Here is a 17,883-nt window from a genome sequence, read left to right on the forward strand (position 1 = left end):
GTACTTTTTGAATTTTCAAGAAGGTACAAAGGAGGATGGCATATATTCTTGAGCAGAAAACATATTCTGTCAGCATAAAGAGGGGCTGCCCATGTCAGTAGGCTACTGAGGTGGCCCAAAGATAAGATGGCAGTATGAGGAAACTGTGACTTAGATTCTGAAAGACCTAAACCTTGAAGGCCACTCAACATGGCTTCAACCATGTTTCTCTGAAGATTAATCTACACAAATATCTGTTCTCCAGTCTTGACTATAACTCACAATATCTCTATTTCTGTTAATGAATTTCTGTCCTGATTTATGGTTTAAATTAGTGGTCACCAAACTTTTACTGTTACAAAGCCAGAGAGTAGAAATTTTCAGTTTTGCAGGCTACATGGTCTGTAGATCAACTATACAAGTCTGCCGTTGTAGCATGAAGGCAACCACAAACATTTTAACAAATGATCATGGATGCTTTCCCATAAAACTTTATTTACAAGAACAGGCTGTGGGTCAGATTTGGTCTACCTGCCATAGTCTGCTAACCCCTGGCTGTACAAAGCTTACTGAGTTAAGCAAATCATTTTAATCTAAATTTAATTTTGACCATAGGACATTACCTTCTCTACCCACACTGAAAAAAAACAAACAAACAAACAGCAGCCTATGTGGATCACTGTTTTTTCCACAACTTGAAAGTAAGCACATAGACTGTAGGAGATGATATTAAACAATCATTTATTTATAAAAAGTATATCATTACTTTATATTAATGTTCAGGAAGGAAAGTTCTATTAACAAAATTCCATGATTTCAGTTATATCAAAATATAACTAGTAAAGAGGGAATTAAAAAAAAAAAGAAATAAAAGATTACATGTTTGATGAGATGGAGGTATAGAAGTGATCCTTAAAATAAGTTATTCTGGGAAATATTTGAATTTCGGTATTGGAAATAGGAGTTAGACATAACATAGTTGATAAATCCCTTCATTAAACTTAATCTTCTCTTTCGCACTAGTTTGAAGGCTGGTCTAGAACCCATTATTTATATTCTCATGTTTCTACTCCATTTCACTAAAGCAGGATAGAACTGACCAGTCAAACCTTTCTTAAAATTCTTTCTTCTTGTGTGTAGCAGTTTGATATAGTTATGAATTCCAAAAATAGATTATGGATTATATTTGTAAAGTGGTCTGTACCTGAGAGTGATTAAAGTATGATTAGGGCATTGATTGGGTCACGTCAGTAGGGTGTTGAGTCCCTCCCTTTGGTGGTTGGGGACTCACAAATAAGAGACATGGCAAAGGACAGAGTTGAGATTTTGACGCTGGAGTCTTGAGCTGGAGTCCTGGGAAGTAAGCACACAGAGGAGCTTAGTTGTGAGAAAAGAGAAGCAAACCCCAGGAAGAGAGGAACCCAGGAAGCCTGAACCCTTGCAGACGTTGGCAGCCATCTTGCTCTAACATGTGGCAAAAGACTTTGGTGAGGGAAGTAACTTATGCTTTATGGCCTGGTAATTGTAAGCTTCTACCCCAAATAAATACCCTTTATAAAAGCCAACAGATTTCTGGTATTTTGCATCAGCACCCCTTTGGCTGACTAATATATCCTGTATTGTACAGTACAATAATATCCACAAATTGTGCCTACCACTGATCTTTATTAAAATATAAAGAGCATCAGGAAACAATTTGTGCTTACTTCAAGATCATTAAGCGTTACTAAATCACATATGTATAAAGAAACTAATTAGCATTTTTCATCTGTTAAACTAATGGAATTATATTATAATATGTAACAGATACACACAGTGCTGATACCCTAGAAACCTATGTTTGTCTTCTGCTTGCCTGCCAGGGATACAAAATAAGATCTTTAACTAGACCAGTGATGATTTTCATGTGTAACCATTAGCAGTAACTTCAACAATGGTTTGGTTGGTTATTGAATTCAGTACATAGCTGGTTCTAGAATGATACCAACATGTAAGGAATAAACAAAATCATTAACATAACAAATTTAGTTGCAAGGCCTTGGAAAGGTACTTGTCATCCCCAAAAGTTGATGGTTAAACAGCCTCCAAATCTACTGAATGCTCTCCCTTGTACTAATGAACAGTGAACTCTACTGAGCTAAGAATAATAACCCAGCTATTGACTTCTTATTAGTAACCAGGATGTACTGTTGTCCAGGTAAACAACTATCTATAATTTAAATTCCAGAATTTAAGTAAGTAGGAGAATCTTGTTTCCTACATGACTCAAAAGAAATACCTCACAGGTACTCTCTGACACAGAAAGCCTCTTTTATGGCAGGACATCTTAAAAAGTAGATTTTAAATTAGCAACAGAGAAAAAACCTAAAAGTATTGTCTTCATTGTAAACAAAATAGCCATATCTGATGGCCAATATCAGATGCAGGATGTAGACATACCAATAACTGTGATTAAAGAGATGTAAAGGTTTTAAGATCAAATTTCAAAGTCCAAATTTCTGAGAATATCTGAAAAAACGAGAGCCCTAACCAAAAAACAAATTGGTTTGGTAAGGATAAAGTTTGTGTGCTCCAGTAAACACAATGAATCAGATTTCATAATCAAAATATTTTCTCCCAATTGTTCAACATAATAGGTTGCTTGCAAACTGTAATGAGCATTTTCATTAAAAAAAGAAAACAGTTTAATATTAAGGGAGACTGAAAATCTAGTATTTCATTCCTCAAAAATTGAGAAAAGTATTAAATAAAATCCATAAATCAGCCTCTTAAAATGTGTTTCTTTTTACTTTGCAGTAGGAAATATTTGTAGACCTTTCCTCTATAATATTTCAGGAAAGCAAGACAAAGTAGTAGAACAAACAGTATATCCAAGTCTCATCAATACTAAAGAATATTGACTATTCTATCACAACCACTACTTAGTAACAGTGTGACATTGGACACATTTCTTAACTTCACTGAGTTTGTTACTTCACCCATAAAATGATGATGAAATAGAGTAGGATAAATAAGATAATATATAGGCAAAGTTAAAACAATCTCAAGTCATTTGCTTTACAAAACATATCTTAGCCCTTTTTGAAATCTCTAAGTAATTTCTTAAAACAGGGACCAAGTTATCACTGCCTGATTAATAGCTTTAGAGTAGTCTTACAATATGAGTTTTGGGTGCATACAACCAAATATAAATTCTCATTGTATTCAACAAGAAAATCATGCGACAAGAAGTCGCTAAAGAAATAAATGACAAGTTTATTTATTCTTCTCAGAAGATCCAGGAATGTTTTATATTTGTAGAAACTTTTCTTATCCTTTATTGAATCCTGTTTAAGGGAACTCTAATATATACTAGGATCTCTAATCTATATCAGGATACCCAGTTCCTGATACAGAAAATTAATGCATACCTTAGAAAATTAATGCACACCAAGAATAATGATATCTATGTCAATAGTTAGGACACCTGTTAATAAATTACAAAATAATTGCATTCACAGCATAGCCTAGAGCAGAAAGATTTCATTTTGTAATTCTATTAGCTAATACATTACGTGTCAAATTCCCTTCATAAAATATTAGGATGTAACTGGGGGATGATACTGGATTTAAGCCTCTTTTTCCATTTATGAAACTAAATGTATTGTGCAATTCAAGCAAATTTTATTCCATTGAATACATTTGTTTTTCTATACCTCCATATTATTCTCAACACAGAAATTTCAAAAACAAAAATATCTCATAACAACCAAGCTTACACAGAAATTTTGTGGTATCTAATTTTCTTTTCCTAGAATGCTAGATTGAAAAGTAATCAGTATTTGTTATACAAAGAATCTGCTCTGCAATCACTGTTTCTGTAAACTAAATACTCTTCTCAACGGTGACTCAATGTTAACTCCTTTTATCTTCTCACTTTCTCATTGATGATGTATTTTGGCGAAAATTTTAGGTGATGGGCAGATGAGTCACTAATCTGAAGAATCACTTAATGATATTTCTGAAACCAAGTTAAGCCACCCAGAGTCCTATCAGATTAAGAGGCAAGCAACCAAGGAGTTCCTGAAAAAACATAGTGGATTCAGGAACTGATTGTCCCACCCAAAGAACCGCTGGATTCAAGGTGACCTCATATTTGGTAAGATGGAATGGGTGCCCTTATGAGCACAGAATTCTCCCTGGGCAAGAAGAAATCATATTGCTTGGGCTCCACCCTGTCACATTAGAAAAGAAGACTCTGGAATAAGACACAATAGTGGATCTTAAGTTTCTAGTCCAACCCTGGGAACTTTTCCCAAGTTGCTTGTCAAAAACCGTCATAAACTAATAGAGTCATGAAAATGTAAACCTTGTAAGCACTGGTGGAGAGAGCACCTAATGCAACTGAATCAAGAACAAATTAAACAAGGCATGTAGGCTTGGACACAGAGTGAACAGCCAGTAATGACAAAAAAAGAGAGCAAAAATAAAGGTATAACGGTTCAGTGGAGCAGGATATCTACACTGTCGCAGAACACTAGACCTGCAGGAGCCTTTAAAGAAGATGCTAACAAACTATGGCCCCTGGACAAATCCACCCTGCTGCCTGTTTTTGTACAGACCACGAGCTGAGAATGGTCTTTACTTTATTAAATGGTTGAATAAAAGCCAAAAAAGAAAATTCCATGCTATGTGAGCATTAAATGGAAATTCAGATTTTGGCATCCATAAATAAAATTTTACTGGAACATAGTCATGCTCATTTATTTACATACTGTCTGTGAATATTTTGCACTACCATGGCAGAGTTAGGTAGTTGTGACAGGGACTGCAAGGCCTTAAATATTTACTGTCTTGCCCTTTATACAGTAAGTTTACTGACTCCTGCTTTAATTGGCTTGGCAAGCATTTTTACAGGGATGATCTCATTTAATTTTCATAACAACCCTATGGGAAAGGCTGCATGTGTGCATGTAAGAGTGTGTATGTGTGTGCTGCTATCTTTTACACAGGAAGAATCTGAAACATAGATTAAGTAACTTGTCCTTGGTCACAGTTAATGAGTGGCAGTACCTGGCAATGAACCCAAATCTGTCTGACTAGAAAGAGTCCAGGCCCTGGAGTAGTCTTCAGAACAAGAGGCTTTTTATACACCATGGTGATTATTTCTCAAGTTCCGCTAACAATAAATACAATCTGGGAGAACAAAGATTAAATTATATCTGCTTTAAAACAAACAGAAGAAAATGGAAGATGAGACTGCTGGGCATGTCAATTGAGGGAATGAAGCCCAAACACTCAAAACATGCAGGTGTGAGAAACCCTTTCAGGGTCCCCGCGATCTAAAAAAAGACTGTTTCTCTGAAAGTTTGCTTTAAGCCTCCTGATTTTAGGAATTAAAGAATCGGAAGGCAACTAGAAAGACTGCACGTGTCTCTCACATTTAAAAAATCTTTATGGTAAAGGAGAGGAAGAAATTATGGGAAAGAACGTATTTCAGAAAAAAAATTTCTCTTAAGACCCTGGGAAAATGGCTAATAAATTGAATGAAACAGCTAATTAAGTGTAATACGCAGAAAAGAGATGTACTGTGAATAAACCTCCCTCTTGTATAATTTACTCACTGCACTCAAGACCGAGAGGAAGAGGACTTTCTCTGGAGGTTGCCTGGGGCCTCAGGCCACTGGCTGGTTAGAGGTCCACAAGCAGTCAGAGAACTCTTGTTCTCTGGTCAGTAGCACAATTCTTTCTGATTCTTGAACAGAAAATTACCATTCCTCACTGATGATGAGACCTAAATCTTCCAGGCTTATGCTGGAACCAGGCCAGCAAAAAAAAAAAAAAAAAAAAAGAAGCAAATTCAGACACAAATTCAAACCATTCTGAATGTTTACATAATGATTAGTTTAGAAGAAATCATTACCATAAATTGCATTTTGCCTTCTGAAACATAGTTGGATATCTACAAATTACATGTTGAAAAAAGCATGGTCCTTTCCCATTAAATTCCAAACCAAAATGTGCATTGTGTTTTCATTCCATCCATCCTCTCATTGATTCAGAATACAAAAAATTAAAAGAAACCAGCCTGTGCACAATAAACCCCAGCCAATTTTACTTCTTCTCTCCAGGATATGCCATATAAAAATCAACAGCCATGTGTGTAACAAAAGTTTAGAACTGGAAGAGATGTTGTAATAGTTTTAAGCTATATATACCCTAGAAAAAAACATGTTTTTAAGTAATCCTTTCTTGTGGGTATAAACGCACTGCAAGTAGGACCTTCTGATGAGGCTACTTCAGTTAAGCGGGACTCACTTAATTCAGGATGGGTCTTAATCCTATTACTGGAGTTTTTCATAAAGGGGATGGAGAGAGAGGGAGAGAGAGAGAGAGCACGCCACAGAAGCAAGAAGCTGAAATCAACAAAACGTGGAAGAGAAGGGACAGACCAGGAGACACCATCATGTTCCTTGCCATGTGGCAGAAGAGCCAAGGATCACAGGCAGCCATTCTTCAGGAAGAAAGTATCACCTTGATGACGCCTTAATTTGGACATTTTCCCAGACTCTAACTGTAAGCAAATAAATTCCCATTGCCTAAACTGAGCCATTTCATGGTGCTGCTTTGAGCAGTTTAGGAAGCTAAAACAGATGTCAGAGATTATTTTTCCGATCCCTCTTATCTGAAGAGGACAAACCAGAAATCCAGTTTAGGGACATGGTCTAAATCTTATAGCTACTGAGGTACAAAGATGAGACAGGATCTCAGACTATTTGTCCACATTCCCAGCATTCACAGAATTATACCCCATTTGACTTCTCAACTGGTGTGCAGAGAAGCCCTCTTTTTATGGGCCTGCAAAGGCTCAGACTGCCTAAAGAAGAGTGGAACACTTTGTATACTTCTAATTCAAGTTTCACGCTTAGTAATCATTTGAAGCTTATCATAAATGCTTCATCTTAGTCCAATCAGAGGCCTACCTTTTACCAACACTTCACTCTTATATTAATACACACTCTAAAACTGCTTTGGCTGTCTATAGCCTCAAAATATTTCCCCAGGCTCCTCCTCATGATTTCCTCTTTGCCTGTTGCACTTTCTCAAGAAGCTATCTTTAATAACTTTTAAATTCTCTAAACACATTTTCTAAATATCCTTACTTGTTTTGTTGTCTTTGCCACTAAATAGAAAGGTAGGTATATTTCTATCCTTAATCTAACCAACACACACAGATCACAGTTTTTCAAGGTTGGACCTCCAGTAAGTTATTACATTACCATTTATAAATTTTTAATTAAAGAAAAAATTTATTTTCTGTTGTAATTAAAAGATTACAATTTTAATTATAGAAAAAAAGCTATTTTTCTGTTGTAATTAAAATATTACAACTAGAAGATAACTGTTAGTTCATGTACTCTGGTATAAGAATGAAAGGGGTAAATATAGCCTAACTCCTTATTATCAAATTCACTCTATTTTTTCCATTTATTTCCCTTAGAGCCTTTGTGTGTGTGCACACACATGCACACATACATTCATGACCCCAGCCTGAAAAGTATATGTTTATAAATATTCCTATATTTATTTCCTTTTATATTTTTTATTAGCTATAGTTTTCTTTTTTTTGAAGAGTAAAACCTCACTATCCACTGAAGTTTACAAAGCTTGCCACAAATGCTCATGTAATCCCGTCCTATGTCTCCACCTCACTCTGAAATTAGCTAAGTAAAATGACATTCATGCAGTCTATAGTTAACTGCTTTATCAGAAGCTCTTAGCATAGCATCATGCATAATTAGAAGGGCAATAAAGATTAATGTTGGGAAACGGACTTGGCCCAGTGGTTAGGGCATCTGTCTACCACATGAGAGGTCCGCAGTTCAAACCCCGGGCCTCCTTGACCTGTGTGGAGCTGGCCCACACACAGTGCTGATGCATGTAAGGAGTGCCGTGCCATGCAGGGGTGTCCCCGCATAGGGGAGACCCATGCACAAGGAGTGCACCCCATAAGGAGAGCTGCCCAGCACGAAAGAAAGTGCCGTCTGCCCAGGAATGGTGCCGCACACATGGAGAGCTGATGCAGCAAGATGATGGAACAAAAAGAGACACAGATTCCCATGCCGCTGACAACAGCAGAAGCCGACAAAGAAGAACACGAAGCAAATGGACACAGAGAACAGACAACTGGGGCAGGGTGGGGGAAGGGGAGAGAAATAAATTTAAAAAAATTTTTTAAAAGATTAATGCTAATAAAATGTCTTAATTTTAGGCTTTTGGCTATAGCCAAAAGACAGGACAAAACACAGACATACAACTATAAAATATAAGTAAAATGAGGCTAAATCAGGGCCTAACGGAGTCTTGCTTTTTGGAAACAAATTTTAAAATGAGTTATTAATAAATTCATCTGTAACTCAATCAATATTTATTAAGCTTCTGAAAAGGATAAACATATCCCTTGATAGAAGTAGAGAAAAGATAGAGATAGAGGATTAACAAAGCTAAGAAAAAAGATTATTTTCAGGCAGTGCCAGTGAAACAAAGATCATGGATGACTTCTTGTAGTGTACGGAATTTTAGCGTAGTTTTGAAAATAACAAGGGTTTGGACATGAAGACATTGGCAAAAGTATATGCCATTGAAAGAGAGAGAAATTTAAATGAAAGTAAAGAGTGGGAAAAATCATGGGAATGGGCAGGAAAGGATGGGTTCTAGAAATATTTTAAAATTAAAGTTGCCATGACATGGCAACCAAATAGCTCTGGGGAACACCATGACTCTGAGGTTCTGCCTAGGAGGATAACAGTACCATTTATAGAAAGAGGTAACAGAAGTGGAGTAGGAGGCTTGAAAGAAAGAATGTTAAATTTTGTTTTGTATGTATGGATCTTGAATGTCAGCCGGGCAGACAGGTAGAGATGCCTTTGAAATTTAGGGTCTGTAATTAATGAGCATATAGAAAACTAGAGATACGAATTTGTGGTCTTCCACAATGAGGAAGGCATTGAAAAGAGGAGCTTAATTTAAACCATTCAATGTCAAAGGGTGGTTTGGAGCAAGAGAATATGGCCATATTTAGTATTCTGGAAGATAATCATATTTAACACTTGAAGAAGGCTTATGACTCAGAGAAGCAGCAATCTCAAAAATATGAAAATGTATACAGAAGAGGAGGAATGTTAAAAAAGATGTAGATGTTATGACTCTAAAGAGAATAAGGAAGAACTAGAAAATACTATTTGATTTTTAAATTAGAAAAATGTTTATGACATTTAAGAGAGCAATTTCAGTAAGAATAGTGAAGTGAGAATGAAAGGAAATAAGTTTTGGTGTGGAAATACTATAGTGTATAGATTATGTCAAAGTGAATATATTGAGGGATGGCAAAGTGGAAAGAAGGCTTTTGAGGATAGGGATTATATTTTTTTCCTAATTTATGTCAATTGGTAGCTATTCTGTAAATATAACTACTCCCTACACTGTGTGCAAAATGAGCTCAGAAAAAGTCAAAGTGAAGGTTCATCCACATGTGGTTAGGTTGCAGAAAATCACAAGTCTCTGTCATTCCAACCCTAATTATGAGAACAAATTACTTAAGGTACCAAGTCATAGTTTCTAAAAGCCCATCAGAGGGAATCAATGAAAAACCTACAGTTTAAGTCATACTTAATGACGAAATACTAAATATTTTCCCACTGTGATAAGTAGCAAGGTAAGGATGCTTACTCTTACCTCGTCTAATCAACATTATACCAAAGTCAGGTCCCAGCTATTGCTGCAAACAATAGAGGAGAGCATCTTGAACTTGAAGTCAGGTAAGTAAAAATTACCACAACAGAAACACAAAGAAAATAACAAGTTAAAAAATATGGGAACAACTGAAATCTACAGAACAATATCAATGTATGTTTTTGGAGTCCAAGAAAAAAAAAAAGAAGAAAAGAGTGGGAACAGGAGCAGAAGAAATATTTGAAGAAAAAATGCTTAAGAATCTTCCATATTTATAACAGCATCACCTCAAAGACACAAGATGCAAACCCTAAGCAGGATAAACCCAAAGAAAATCTCATCTATGCATATTGTAGTCAAACTTTGTAAATTCAAAGATCAGAGGAAAAAAATGAGAAAAAAGTACATAATGAAAAGTTAAAAAATGATTAGAATTTTTACTTTCTTCTCATCTAAACAATATAAAACAGCAGATAATGGAACTGCAAACTTAAGGATAAATAAAAAATGAAATGAAACCTGTGTATGTCAAATTCTATATCCAACAAAATATTCTGCAAGGAATAATAAGAAATAAAGACATGTTTCCTAAACATTACAACTATAACAATGTTATACAGGAAAAATTTAAAGATTTTTAAAAATTTAACTGAATTTCTGTCAAATTTCTTTCAAATGCATTATTTTTTCTTGTTTCGTGTGTTTTATTTGGAAGTTCACAGTCCCCTGAAACTTAACTCTTAAAAGTCACATGCAATGGAATCTACTCTAATTTGACAATGGTATAAACAAATGCATGGTTTATATAATATATGAAGTTGGCTCATTTACAAACCATTAGAAAGGCTTGTATGTTGGCAGCAAGGTGGTAGAGCACAGTAATTAGGAGGATGAATTCTGCCTGGGAACAAATAAGGGTTTCACTGTTAATTCAATGTAGGACATTTAGGCAAGTCACTTACCTACTCTGTGCCCCCATTAACTCATCTGTAAAATAGTGGTAAGAAAATTATATTTCTCAATAGGTTTGATGAAGGTAATATAGTTTGTCTTTTTTTTAAAGATTTATTTATTTATTTAATTCCCCCCCCTCCCCTGGTTGTCTGTTCTTGGTGTCTATTTGCTGCGTCTTGTTTCTTTGTCCGCTTCTGTTGTCGTCAGCGGCACGGGAAGTGTGGGCGGCGCCATTCCTGGGCAGGCTGCTCTTTCTTTTCACGCTGGGCGGCTCTCCTCACGGGCGCACTCCTTGCGCGTGGAGCTCCCCTACGTGGGGGACACCCCTGCGTGGCAGGGCACTCCTTGCGCGCATCAGCGCTGCGCATGGCCAGCTCCACACGGGTCAAGGAGGCCCGGGGTTTGAACCGCGGACCTCCCATATGGTAGACGGACGCCCTAACCACTGGGCCAAAGTCCGTTTCCCCGGTAATATAGTTTTAACAGTACTTAGAACATAGCAAGTGTTGAATAAATGTTAACTATTACTATCTGGACTTAGACAAAAAATTATGTTTTATGTTACCTTGCTCTAGGCATGGCTGACCTAAAGCAGTGGCTCTCAAAGGGTGTACTGCAAACTCTTGGGGATGCCCTGAGACCCTTTCAGGGCATCTGCAAGGTCAAAACTATTTTTATAACAATACTAAGGTTTTACTTATCTTTTTCACTCTAGTTCACCCACAAGTATACACGGCAACATTCCAGAAGCTATGTAATGTGAGGATGTGAACATCTATTAGGCGCTTACTAGCTTTTGTCAGCTATACTAGCTATAATTTCTGAAATATCACTATTGTTGAATGTCATTAAAACATAAAAGTAAGTACATCTTGTTCTGTTTTGCAGCACTAAATTTTAACTCTTCTAAATTTTAAAATTCCACTCAAATTGTTATTTTAGAATATAACAATGCTTATTCTAAATTAAATGACATTTTATTTATATTTGTCTTACATTTAAGGGTGGACTTTTGGCTTAAAAAGAGTGACCAAAAGACTTGCTTTCTCAACCCACAGCTGCACCATCTAGATCTTCCATGGGGCGCTTGACAGCATCCCAATACTTAAAAAAATTGTAAATGAAATAAGTGGTGATATTAATGAATGTAATTTTAAAAATATTATATAATAAAATGTGTCAACATATGAAATATAGGGAAAACTCAGTGAGCCAATACATTCTCAATTACCATAATACTACCTCATCATGATGTTACAAAATCATGCCTGACCAAATGATCCATCAAAGTACAAAATAGAATAATAGATTTTAATGGTTTTAGATCCCACATTGAAATTAACCTTTAAGAAATTAGCACTTGTTGAATTTGATGTTATACCAAAGAATATCTATAATTATCTGAAAAGACCATTAAACTACTCCTTCCTTTTCCAACAACATATCAGTGTGTGACTGGATATTTTTCATATCAATCAAAATTATCTAAATTTGTTCAATGTTTTAAAAAAACTTTTTTTGTTTGAAAAGTTCATAAAATGATGGTGGGATCTTTTGTGAAATATAGTTACTGCTTACAGATTATATACTCTAAATATATCACCAAGTAGTTGGGTAATAGCACTTAGTTCTCTTAAGGCCTTGACCTAAACATCACCCTAAAACTCCATCTACCACAGCCACATTTTCTCCAGTATTGGAAGAAACAGTAGTTTCTTTCCTCTTACAGTTTATATTCTGCTCTGGACTCCATTTCAACATGCAGTCTTCAGGACATTTCTTTGGTAATTACTCTACTTGTTCTCCCTTAGACTCTTTAATATTTCTGTCTCCCTGAATTTCTGAACTTAATCATTCTAACATTCATTCATTCAATAATTCATATATCCCCAAAATATTAAGCACTGTGTTGGTTTGAGTCTTTTGTAGACCCCAGAAAATTATGTTCTTAAATTGGTCCATTTCTGTTTGTAAGGGAACACTTTGGTTGGATTGGATTCAGTTGGGAGCCTTGATTGTATTGCTTCAGTGAGGCATAACCCAGCATGGTTCTCAGTCACCTTGCTGAAGTCCTTTAAAAAGGGAGTACTGAAAGTAGAGGCACACAGAGAAAAGTGGCAGAAACAGAAACCCCAAGAGGTTGGAATCAGCAGAGCACAGAGGCACAAAAAGAGATCTCCAGGAGGCTAAAAGAGATGAGACCTGGAGGAGAGGGGAGAAACTAGCCATAGCCTGATTGCCCACAGCTGAGCTCCAGAAACCAGCCGAGTTGCCATTTGTGGGCCATCAGGCATGTGGTAATGAGCTCAGGTAGAAAGTGAGCCTGGAGGGAGAGGCAGAGACCAGTCACCATTGTGCCTTGCCACGTGGCAGGAGAACAGGATCGCCAGTAGATGACCTATGGACATTTTCACAGCGTCAGAATTGTAAGCGTTTAAACTAATAAATTCCCTTTACAAAAGCCAACCCATTTCTGGTATTTTTCATTGGCAATCTTCACCAAACCAAGACAAGCACTGATTGCTATGTTCTAAGGGATGGAATTACAGGAGTAAAAACACAAATGGACAAAATCAAGTGAACACTAGACCCTTTATGGAGTGTTCCAGGTAGGGATTTGGGGTGGGAGGTAGAATAAAACACACAAATACAGGTCAGTGTAATTATCATTTACAGGTTGTCCTTGTTACAGAAAACAGCTGCATCTAATGCTCACATAGAAATTCTTCCTTGGAAAAGTGACATTGAAACTGAGTCTTGTAGGATAAATAGGACATAGCAATGCAGTGAAACAAGGAAATGCATTTCAGGAAGTGAGAACAATATGTGCAAAAGACAAAGATATGAAAACAAAAACAAAGCTTGATGAGAAAATTCAGGTGAACAGTATGACTAACATAGGGTTCAATAAGAACAATTGAGAAATCATGCTGCAGGCAATAAAGTATGGCTGTAGGATTACTTACTTGGAGTTATGGACACTGCATAATTCCTACACAACTTAAAATGGTTTTAACTTATGATATGCAGCATAAGTTTTTGTTTGTTTGTTTTAGGAGGCACCAGGTATTGAACTCAGGACCTCATACATGGGAAGCAGGCTCTCAAACACTTGACCTACAGCTGCTCCCAATGCAGCATAAGTTTTTGACACTCATATTCAATGACCAATGATTAATTATCACAGGCAGTTAATATAAAGAATCATAGCCAAGCACCACTTTGCTATGTATGAAATAGACTGTGACAACATGCAGCTACTAATTTCTACTAATGTTAAAATAAAAATAACTACATTGACTTTACTTTGGTTCAATTAGATAATCAACATTGAGGTGAGGGAAAATGTCCAAAGTACACCCACCTTGGAAAAAAAGTAATATGGAACAAAACTTTGAATTAATAAGCATCTGTTTTCAGGGCATTCTTTTCTATTCCTCCCTTTGGTCTTCAAAGGACTGAGTGAACCCAAAGACGTTTCAGGCTCTATGACAGCAGGACCTGTGGGAGAGAAACTTTTGTGGTGTCGCCTTGTGATATTTCTCATGTATGACCTCCTGGCTCTTGGCCAAGCCAGCAGTTGAGCTACAAGTGGTAACCCCATTTAAGTCAAGACGAACCTCTAGCCTCAAACGGATGGGGAACAAGAGAAGAGGGGCAGCAACCTTAGTTAGGATAATTTTCTATCAACTAAAGTTATGGACACAGCACGATTCCTACACAACTTAAAATTTATCAAGAATTATCACAGCTCTCTTACATCCCAGCGCTGAAGTTTTTTAGTGTTAAAAGATATAACAAGAACCTAAAAATCTGACTCAGTCACCACAGAAAAGAACCAGAAATAAATGCTGTGGCATATTAAATTATTTAGAGTAGAGGTGGACAAAGAGGAATGTTACTTATAATTAGTGACTGCAAATATTTTAGTTCCATGGAATCTTACCCAATGAGTTCTCACTGAGAAAATTGCCTATTCCTAATCCCACTTACAGATATAAAGTGCTAATCCATTGTAAGACTATCTTGTTTTAAATCTTGATATTACAAATACGGTACATTTATAATCTACTAAATACTTCACACATGGTGTTATCCTGATTGAGTGTTATGCTCACAAATACACAACTTAAAAAGTTCATATTACATTAATGGAATATTGGTTCTTTCCTATGTCTTATTAATTTAATAATGTAAACTATAGATCATTTAACTATGTATCTGAAGCTGAAAAATGATTGAAAATAGAAAACTATAAGGAGCTAAGAATTTCAGTGCCTACATAGAATTGGACTAGTAAAATAATCAAAATCTCTCTAGTAAAATCATACAAGATTAAAGTTATAAGGTTTCCAAGCCTTAGGATGGAAACAACTGATCCAAGGTAAGGCAGCCTTGGATTTCCTAGCTAAGGCTAGAAATATATATCTTTGAAGAGTTTGATTTGATTTAGAAGGCTTAATTATAAGTTATGAGTATGCCACACTTCTTTCCCAAAACTCAAAAACCATAAAATGGTTCCACATTATGTAATGAAGCAAAGTAGCAGCCTCACAATCTGGTACTGTTGCAATCTAACAACTTTTAACCTTAAACCTGATTTACAAATATTCCCCAACATAGCTTCTTTACTGCAAGCAAGCTCATGTCATAATAACATTTTTAATGAGTGCTTATGATCTAAAAAACATTCTTATTAAGCGGCTGTGAATTGAATGGAGGCAATTGATAGGTACCTCCTCCTACACAATATCAGTCTACTAGAGAAAACAGACCATAGGATTAGCAATTCAAACATGGTATAATAATATGATAGAGGAAGTTCAGGGTGTTGCGGCCAGACTAGATAAGGTAGCAATTCAGACTGGAAAATCAGGGAAAGTTTCCAAGAAGTTGGGTATAATTTGAGATAGAAAAGATGAATAGGAGTGGACTTCTCAAAGAGAAAGCAAAGAGAAAGGGAAATCAAGAAAAGGAAATAGGGAGAAGCAGATGTGGTTCAAGTGATAGAGGTTCCGCCTACCATATGGGAGAACCCGGGTTCCATCCCTGGGGCCTCCTGGTGAAAAAGAAGTAGAGAAAGCATGCCTATGTGTCAAGCCAGTGCCCGCACGAGTGCTCACGTGGTGAGCCAGTGCCTGTTCGAGTGCCTGCATGAGTGCCCACGTAGTGAGCCAGTGCTCCACTCAAGTGAGTCACACAGCAAAATGCTGACACATCAAAAGAAAGACAAGGGGAGAGTCAAGGTGAAGTGCAGCAGAAACCAAGAACTGAGGAGGCTCAATTGACCGGGAAACTCTCTCCCCATCAGAGGTCTCCAGGATCAAATCCTTGTGAACCCTAGAGGAGAAAAAATGAGAAGACAACACAGACAGCAAAAACAACAGGGTAGAAGGAGGGGAAGGGGGGAAATGAAATAAATAAATCTTAAAAAAAAAAAAAAAAAAAAGAACAGAAAAGGAGCTAGGAATAGAAATACTCCCCAGACAGGAAAGAGCTTAAGACTTGGTGGTGTGCTTTCTATGTCTGCATCCCTTACACACACACAACCACACAACCAAATGCATATCCTTACTCAGATCTGTTCCTGCTTCCTGCAGTGCACTGTTTCCCTTCCTCTGCCTAGAATGTTCTTCCCATTATTCTGAATATTTAAATCCTGCAGGCCCTTCAAAGTGCAACATCCTGGCCTTGTATTGAAATCTCAAATAGGTCTTAGTTATTTTCCTGAAAGCCTTTCTCAGGAGATCCAATGTACGGAACTCTCTCCCTTCTCTTGAGTTCTTTAGAACCAATTAAAGCAGTACTAAGCTCATTTTTTGATCTCTGGTGTATAAAATTATGAAACTATTTATAGGTTTTATCACCCACATCCAGATTTTAAATTCCTTGAGGTCAGGGACTATATCATAAAATTTGCTTGCATCTCCCTCAAGCAGAAGCATAATCCATAACAAGCTTTTTTGAGAGAAGAACAAAATAGTGGAACTTTTTATGAACCTGTGAGAGGAATGCCACAAAATCTTAAGGCAAAAAGTAAGTTGAAACTTTCAAAAATCAATTAAACATAGAAGCCCCTGATAGTAGTGATAATGACATTTTTATTAGTTATTGGAAGATTACACTGGCTACTGGGGATGAAGAATTTTGTATGTTACTACATGACAGAGGGAGGACAGAACTACTTTATTTTTGTTTGCCTTATCATCTTTCCTCAAGAAAATAATATTTAAACTTGCAAGACTAGAGAAAAATTAAAATAACAAATTTAAAGCCCAAAATATAGGATATCAAATATCCTAAATGAGTTTAAATTCATTAATTTGGAGAAAATTACACTACAAAATACTGGAAAAATGCATAGATGAGATAGGGGAATTTTTAAAATAATCTTTTAAAATTCTGATGAAGATTTGATAGAGAACAAGGAATGCAACCATTGTCCTAATTTTCAAAATAAAGAAGGAAGATTCTAGAAACTCTAGCCTAGAGAGCTTGACAGTAATTCCATACACTATTTCAAAGAGATTCATAAAATCTCTCAAAATGCAAAGTGCTGCTATCTACAAGCCAGTGTGAGATCCCATGAAACAAATGATTACAAACTAAACCAGCCTAATTTTATTTTGATTTTAATAGGATTACTTGATAGCTAATTTACAGAAAGTGGAAATGCACCTCACAAAGAACTTAGTCAAGTTTCTCAATGTATGGTTTTGGGCCACGGACAGGAAAAGAAGCTTCAAGAGAAGACAGATATACGACTATACAACTAGTTGAAGAGCCTTGTGAAGAGTGCTAATTCATGGACTAACAAAGGAAGGTCTTTAGGGTCATATCATGTGTCTTTTCTGTTCAGCATTTCACAGTCATTTTTTAAAATAAGTCAATTTTATTGATACCTACTAATAAAGCATACAGTTCATCCAAAGTGTACAAACAACGGTATTTGGTATAATCACATAGCTGTGCATTCATCACTTCAATCATTATCAGAGCATTTTAATTATTTCAACAGTAATAGTGATAATAAACAAACAAAAACACAAACATACAACAAAAATTCTTCACCTCTCAATCTCTCTGTTTCGTTGCTATACATAGATGCTACTTCTAGGTATTCTTGCACAATTATTTATATATTTATTAAGCAGTTTTATTGATATATATTCACATACCATACAATCTATCTGAAGAGTATAATCAAAGGCTTTTACTATAATTGCAATGTTGTGCATT

General features: G+C 36.1%; 1 protein-coding gene across 5 annotated transcripts in view; it reads right to left on the reverse strand.

Annotated features, from left to right (window-relative positions):
• GUCY1A1 (guanylate cyclase 1 soluble subunit alpha 1) overlaps positions 1 to 17,883 on the reverse strand; it is a 56,665-nt gene that overhangs the window by 32,606 nt on the left and 6,176 nt on the right. Inside the window, exon 3 of one of the 5 annotated variants that reach the window (XM_023592630.3) lies at positions 14,009 to 14,145. The exons of the other annotated variants lie outside the window; for them this stretch is intronic. The gene's annotated coding sequence lies outside the window, so the exon portion shown is untranslated. The remainder of the gene's footprint in view (positions 1 to 14,008; positions 14,146 to 17,883) is intronic. 5 annotated transcript variants of the gene reach the window in all.

This window comes from Dasypus novemcinctus, chromosome 1 (assembly GCF_030445035.2).
Source record: "Dasypus novemcinctus isolate mDasNov1 chromosome 1, mDasNov1.1.hap2, whole genome shotgun sequence".
Taxonomy (NCBI): Eukaryota; Metazoa; Chordata; class Mammalia; order Cingulata; family Dasypodidae; genus Dasypus; species Dasypus novemcinctus.